The sequence below is a fragment of the Empidonax traillii genome, unplaced genomic scaffold (genome assembly GCF_003031625.1).
Source record: "Empidonax traillii isolate 1590-97213 ecotype Southwest subspecies unplaced genomic scaffold, ASM303162v1 scaffold506:size517526, whole genome shotgun sequence".
In the NCBI taxonomy this organism is placed as follows: domain Eukaryota; kingdom Metazoa; phylum Chordata; class Aves; order Passeriformes; family Tyrannidae; genus Empidonax; species Empidonax traillii.
The window spans coordinates 273,259-281,393 of record NW_020955699.1 but is presented as its reverse complement, the minus strand read 5'-3'; positions in this window follow the sequence as shown (position 1 = coordinate 281,393).

Genomic DNA, 8,135 nt, shown 5'->3' with positions numbered 1-8,135 from the left:
GGATTGTCTGGTGAGCAAGCTGGGCTTGGGGGGTCGGCTTTGCCTTGAGCTGGGAGAGGCACTCTAAAACAATTACTGTTGTTATGTTTCCTTTCACAGAGTAATGGGAAAGACGGGGCAAAGCTCTAACTTTTGGATGTGTAACTGGAGCGGTTCTGAGGTCTTGGTTCATACCCGTGTTTGAATAAAAGCATGCCTCCAAAGTGCTACAGTGGCACAGCTGTTCACGGCCCGTGGCATCCCAGAGACTGGCAAGTCTTCTCACAGCCATATTTTTAAGACACATCCTTAAAATAGCTGAGATGACTTGTAACAGGGAGTGCTCGGCCTACCAAGCACATATAAGCAAATATTTGCAATAACTGGCCCAGTGTTTGCACAGCACCAAGCACACTGCCTGGACTCCATAAATAATAATACTTGGCACTCACAGAATGGTTTCCATTTTCAAAGCACTTTAGTCATAACCCTTGACACCTATATGGCCTTTTACATCTTTACAAGAATTAATTAATCCTCACAATGCCCTGTGAGGTAGGTATGCACTGCGATAATAACAATAACAACAATTAATAATTCATGCATTCTACTCAAAAATCACTTCAGGGATTAAAATGCATCTGTAATACTTGAGGTTTATTAACATTTTCCAGCAAATAATAAAACCCATGGTATTGTGTTAAATCTATATAATATCCTTCCATAAATCTTTTGCAGATCGAGGCGAGACAGAAAGCCCAGTGAGGCACCAGTACATCAGCGGGAAGTGGATGACTGACTCCGGGAAAGTTCAAGCCCAGTCCACACGTAATCCAGGTGCCAGAGTGGAGCTTGCCGCGCATGGCAGCGCGTAAATAAATACCAGCGAAGCAGGAAGGCTTTTTGTTCATTTTTAGCTCTTGTTTATGCAGAGGACTCCCCCAGCTTGGGCATGCGTGACCCCATCCTACACAAACACAGCACCAAGAAAGTGCAGGCGCTTGCTGGGCCAGAAAGGGCAGTGACTCAGCATCGCAGTTGAGCAACAGGGAGAGCGGGGAGGAGCCTGGACAGACACTTTCCCTCAACACTTTCCCTTGTAAAAATTACCATAGTGCCTTTGATATGCAGGGGAGCCCCAGTTAAACCTGATATTTAAACCAGCGGGACTTAAACCCTGTTGACTTAAATAGAAGAACCATCAGGCTCCCACGGGGGAGCTCCCGGGCTTGCCAGGGTGGAGGAGGGACTTGGGTGCTGGAATTTCCCTGCATGGACGGTCCAATTCCCCGCAAAGATGCTTTCGACAGTTTGCATCCCAAAGTGGATTAACATAAACCACAAGGGCACTTTAATCCTAATGAATAGGTACACCCACACCCTAACAATTCCACCGTGACTTCCCCACGGCTTCCCTGTGGCTGCAAGCCCTGAATCAGAAGCACGGAAGGGTTAGGGCTGGTGGCCTTCACACTCTAAGACTTTGTTTTTTCCCTCAATTTGAGGCTGATATCAACTTAAAAAGAAAACCAAAACAGCAAACAAACAAACAAACACACACACAAAAGCAACCCACACCTCTAAACTATTTGTCTTTGTGTTGTGCTGAGAGAGGAAATGGAGGTTTCACCAGTTTGAAAGCACTGGTTTTATTCTTTTTGAGTCTGCTGACAGCGGCTGCAGAAGATGACATGCTGGAAAAGGTCTTCTTTCTGAATATGGAGCATTTTCTGCCCCTACCTTCGTGTGCAGATTCATCAGTAACTGAACAGTGGACATATATGGTAAAAAAAGTCTAACATTAGTCATTAGCATACCTGTAGCACAAGTCTTTATCAGATGCTTTAAAGTACACACACAGAGATAAAGTTGTAGAACTCCATAAGGCAGGGAGGAGTCAATCCCAAAACAATCATCTCATTGATACACTTACCAGATCGATCTCAGAGGCTTCTGCTTCCCAGAATAAACAGCGAGAGCAGAGGAACAGCATGACCAGGTGAACAGTCCCTCATTCATAGGCAGCTGATGGACTGTGTGATCCAAAACCATGAAGTGGCTCTTTCAGAAGTTTCAGGACACCAGTTATGCTGCTCAGAGCACGTTTTGCCCTACATTGGTGTTGAGACACGAGAACCTGTCAGCATCTCCCTGGTGTACAGAGCTCCAACAGGGCACGGGCTTGCTCGCCTTGGCCCTTCTGCACAGGGCCTATTTCACGTTCCTAATTTTAAAAGCTACCAGCAGGCCCCCAAAAAACAGAGGGGATGGGGATACTTATCAAACAGAGCCACTGGCCTTACTGTGTTATTGGTGCTGACCTCCCACCCAGAGGCCCAGCATTTCCTAAAGGTTTTTTAAGGGGAACACAAATGTGTGTGTGAACTAGGAGAGCTTCCAGATCAGTGCCAGAGGAAGGGATTTTTAAAGGAAAAGTGAGAAAGACAGAAGAAAAGAGACGCCTGCTGCTTGAGCCCCTTCAGGAGAGGGCTCCTTCACCTTGGCTTCCTGCAGGGAAGCAACTGCTCCCTCCTGGGCACATTGTCCCTTTTTTGGGGGGGGAAAGAAAACCAGTGGGTTTGTTGCTGCAGTCCCAGGGCCTCTCTGCCCACAGAGGGCTGATACTGAGGGCAAAGGATGCCACTGGCCCCCACCCCCAGGCTCCCACAGTGGCTCCTGGCACAAGAAGGAGGACGAAATAAAAGCTGAATATCATCCCTTGCTACCCAGAATCCAGCCCCAGGAGGATTGGTGGATATTTCACACAAGCAGGGGAGAAAAATGAATGAACAACATGGAAAGATGCTGACACAGACCTGACTCTGGGAAGTGGCACTGGCTGACCTCAGCGGGTTTAGTTATCGCAGGTGCAGCACTGTAGCCTTAGCATGAACTGGGTTGTTGGAGCCATAGGAACACATTTATGTTTTGGCTTTAATCACTAAGGATTGTTTTAATATTTTTTCTTTTTTTTTTTTTTTTTTTTTTTTTTTTTTTTTTTTTTTTTTTTTTTTTTTTTTTTTTTTTTTTTTTTTTTTTTTTTTTTTTTTTTTTTTTTTTTTTTTTTTTTTTTTTTTTTTTTTTTTTTTTTTTTTTTTTTTTTTTTTTTTTTTTTTTTTTTTTTTTTTTTTTTTTTTGTTACATATGTAAATATCCACATTAAGATGGAAAGAAAACATTACCTCTCAAACAGAAATATTGAAGGGGTCCCTGTTAACTCTGTGGTTATGGCAAAGCTCTCTTCACAGCGGGGTTGTAACTCAGATGTTGCATCCTACAGTGGCTGAGCAAATCCAAACCTGTTTTATTTTAACATGGTTACGAAAAAGGGTGTGTACCAGCTGCTCTCACACACTTCTGAAGTTTCAAGCAAGACATATCTGGCCCTCGTAGGAGATCAAACAGATTATCTCACAGGGCCAGGATGTGGTTGCAAAAAATTCAGTCTTGTAAGCGTCATAGTGATTCATAATATAATCTACATTACTCGGTATAATTACTGCAGAGTAAATAAAGGCACAAGTACAAAAGGTATAATATTTATTATTTACCTTGATTTCTGTCACATACTATTTTAATATTTCCTGTCAGTTCAAGAATCCAGCCAACCTGAAGAAGATTTCTCTTTCTTGCCCATGCTTAAATCCTGCCTTTTTTTCATTATACTGACGTTCTGTTTTTTATGTGAGGGGAGGACAGAGCCAGGACTGATTTGCTCCCTAATCAGAGTCCTGAAAGACTCCTCATGTGGCCTTCAGCAAGCTGTTTATTATCAGGGCATGAGCTTCCATCTATAAAAAGAGAGGACTAACACAGCTACTAATGGTGATTATATTATTGTTAACACATAATTATCTATCTCACAAGTAAATTGGGAGGGTAAATTAGTGTTTATGGAGTATTTTAAAGATGATGATAATATTATTTATTTGAGGGGTGTACTTGATGTCTTGAGGACAGCAATTGTTGAAAACCACCTTCTAATTAGGTTTTGCTAATGATGGTGTCAAAAAGGTGTGGAAAAAAACATCAGTAGGTACACTCGAAAGACCTTGGTTTTGTTTCTTATATTATTTGCATCAGCTGCTTTCCTGCAGACAGATATGCTCTATCCATTTATACAAGATGTTAAATGTCGTTTTCTGGCATATTTAGCATAAAATGAACAAAAGTAGATGGCAGTGCCAAAGCACACCCTGCAGTGTGTTATTAGACAGCTTGCCCCGGTGATTAAAGCCCTTGAAGTCAGTAGAGGTTTTGCAGTTGTGGGGTTGTTTTTGTTTCCCCACCCCGCTGGGCAAGGATTTCATCCTGGATCTCCAGCCTTGTCTTTCACTGCACGTTGCTGATGTGCTTAGCACTCAATTAAAGCACACCCAGGATTTATTCCACACAATCCCTTAGTGAGAGGGTGACCGCAGGTTCTCAGAGGGAGCAGCACAAGTCCAGCCAGAAGGTTGACTTCCCCGGGGCCTCCCGTATTTCCCCCTTTTTTCTGTCGTTTCTCTACATTTCTTTGGACATCCACTTCTTTCAGTTTTATTCTTGAGGACTTCTGATAACGTATCAAACTTCCCCAAGCTGGCTGTAATCTTCACCCCCTCCGACACGCACCGCCACGACAGTGACTGTGACTGGCTGCAGCAGATTAAGCAGCATGTTTCCACAAAACATTTCCAAAACGAGACCAAATTTTATGAGCTGTGTGAGCATCCTTTGTAACATTCCGAGCAGGTACATAAAACACTTCAGGGTATACAGAGAAAGAGAGATTTGACTGGGTAGAGCAGTGTATTAGAAACAGCTCTCAATCTTTCACGGTGCTAGATGTGTGCCATAACATGAGACTGAAAAACACACACACAGACACACACACACAAAAAAAAGGGACAGAAAAAAACCCCCAAATCTCACAGTGGAAGAATGAACTGAGAATTATTTCCTCAGCTGAGCCAATATTTCCTACAACACGGCTTTCTGTGAGTCAGCCTTTTTGTGCCACAGAACTTAAAATAGCAAAAGTGAGATAACAGTGGGCTTGTTGGAAATAGAAATTTTCAAGGGATGCAAAAAAAAAAAAATAAAAACCCAGCCACAGAAAAACCAACTTTTGGACCTAGAGAGTGGTGATGAGCATGGTAGTGATCTGCTGGTAATAGATTATTGTAAGAATATATCAAATAATCCTGAAAAATAAAGGTGACATTTATCTGAGATTGTAAAACATGGAAAATCCCAAGTATGCAGGAGCCCCACCAGAGGGATTTCAGCCACTCCCCAAGCTTCCTGCAGCTCGGAGGGCAGAAAGCACAGCTCCCTGACTCCTTTCTTTCTCCCTCTCCAATAAGCAAGAATGGTTTCATTGCAACCCCAGCACCTCCTTTAATTTTGCTTACACTGCTGAGAAGCCCTGGGCCAGCAGAGAGAAACCTCAGGCAAATTCCACACTGATTTCACATAGTTCAGAACATAGCTTAATACATATACATAGGAGAGAGAATAATTCTGGAGGCAAAGTGAAGCAGGGGATGGGCTAGCAATTAGGCAGGCTTGTTGGCCACATCCTAGCCTTTGGTGGCTCTTCGAGGGCTGTACCTGCCAGAAACGAGTCTAAAGCCTGGAAGAAAATCCCACCAAACCCATCAGGTTCCCTATTTGCTTACCTGATGTGCAGAGCACCCACGTGGGAGAGTTCCCACTGGGAGCAAAGAATCACACGCCCGCTGGTAATTCTGCACCATCAACTAGACATGAATAGCACGAGAAGGGGTGGAGCCCCACTGTGGCCTGTATGAAAATGAGGATCATTATTGAAATGCACCTAAAAATGAAAAAGGCACCCCACGCACCTCAGTTTTTTTGGCAGAGTTGGGGTTGTCTCATTCCTCAGTTGCTTAGTGAAGTCTCCTCTTCAAGCACCTGTCCACCTCAGATTTCATCCACTTGCTCACGGTCCATGAGGATAATTGCCTCTGTTCCCCTGTATTTAGGTTCAAAATCTAACAATTTTTAATTGGCCATGGGGCATTTTGCAGAGAAGTGGCCCCACACAGGTCCATGGCATTTATCTTTTATTTTTCATTTCTTCCCATAAAATGCAGGTCCTGTTCTGCAAGGCTCCGGGCAGGAGCAGCTGCACCAGATGTGTAATGTAAGCAAAGCAAGCAGAGGGACTGCTTGGATACTGCCTGGATTTACACAGCAGGTTATTTTTGAAGCTGAGAGCAAACCCTCCATCTCCTGAGCCTTGCTGGGGAAGGTTCACCCCGGCCAGGGCTCCTGCGCAAGCACCTTCTTCCCCTTCATCGCTCAGGAATTTTTATTTTAAAAAGTCTACAAGGACATAAAAAACTTTTCATTTCCCACATCCTGTCATTAAGCAGCTTTACTCCAAACAATGAATGATGACAAACCAAAGCAACAGTTCTAACTGAAGCAGGATTACACTTGGCATTGCTATTTGTTATGTGGCTTACTGGACAGCAAGACAAATGTGTACTTCTGCTGCCCTTTCCTGCTGCCAGCTCTGTCCCTTATTAATACATAATGGCACTACTGGAGAGAACACTGGAGCAAAAACAGCTGCAGGATGAGACCCCAAGAATCAAATGATGTCTGGGCCAGCAAGTGCTGAGGGTCTGCAGTTTTGGATGAGACCCTTGGTTCCTCTGGGCTGAGTTCTCACCTCTGGTACTGACCCAGCACTATCTGATGCTGATGCTTCCGCAGGAAGGAAAAGATAGGACAAGCCTTCTGGTCCATGGTGTCCACATATACACAGGGGGAGACAGCTGTCCTGCCCTGGGGGGATCAGCTCACCAGAGAATTTTAACTAAAATCTTGCCTCGTTACGTTGCATTATTCTCCACTGAGTAAGGTGCAAACATAACCAGCCCACGCCTGATTAATTATCAGACAGTACTTGGAGAGGTTTAAGTAATATCACACTTTGCTCGTGCATCCTCCAAAGCCTTGCTGGTAATGATGATACATGGCTGTTAGCAGAGATGCCATTTAGAAACCGGAGGTAGGAAAATATTCACTGAGGATGCTGCCAGCTTTACACAAGTGGATGTGAATGTATAATCACATTACTGTGCACCAACGTGGTGCTTCTGAAACAAGAGGCTCGAGTTGCTGTACCCAGCAGGACAGAGAGCTCCCACCCAGGCAGGAGGCTGTGGAGGGATGGCAGCCCCCGTGCAGTGAGGGTGAGTCCCTCGAGGGGCTCAGTGAAGCCCACAGAGTTGGTCAGGCTGCAGGCAGGACCCTGCTCACCCTCCCCAGCACAGCCCCAGGCTGGCACCCAGGACCCCTCCCGGTGTCTCAGCTCACGGTCAGGGGGTGGGCAGACACTGCGCATACAAAGTGACATTTAGCGATGTCTGCTTGGAGTCATTCTCAGGTCCTTCTGGGCCATCTTTCCCTGCAAACACAAGGCCCATTCAGCCCAGGTCGTATCCACAGGCGATCAGGAGTCAATAGGATCATTCATGTTCTGAAAATCGCCCGCACACTCAAGTTGTTCCTCTGGCAGTGGCCCGGACTGACACTGCCCTGCACTTCCAGCCCCCGTCCTTTCAGCATTCACACTGTTCCACCTCAGTGAGGCCCACAGGGCTTGGGTAAACATAAATAATGGCAGCATTACGGCCCCATTTCACGTCCAAGGCTGCAAATGGTATTTCTATTTACTATTGAGCATCTCTTTATTCATCAAATGCATTAGAAAATCCATTAAAGAGGAAATTAGGGATCTAATGACCTGCACCATCATTCAGACGCGGTGTTTCAGATACAGGCATCGAATGTAGTTCAGCGCTTGCATCTTCCTCCTGGCCGATGACTCACTGGAGGTGGGAGCAGTGCGATGAGACAGCCTTACTCACCCTCCACGCCGGGAACAGGCTGGCACCACATACGGTGTGGGGATGAGCACAGATGCCCGGCGGGCAGGGGAGACCGTGGAGCTGTGCCAGGGGCAGAGTGGGAGCTGGGTGAGGGCACAGAGGGCAGTGAGGGCAGAGAGGAGAATGAAGACACCAAGGGCAGAGAGGGCAGCAAGGGCAGAGAGGGCAGTGAAGGCACCAAGGGCAGCAAGGGCAGCAAGGGCAGCGAGGGCAGCAGACTGCCCACTCACAGCTACACTGCTGGGA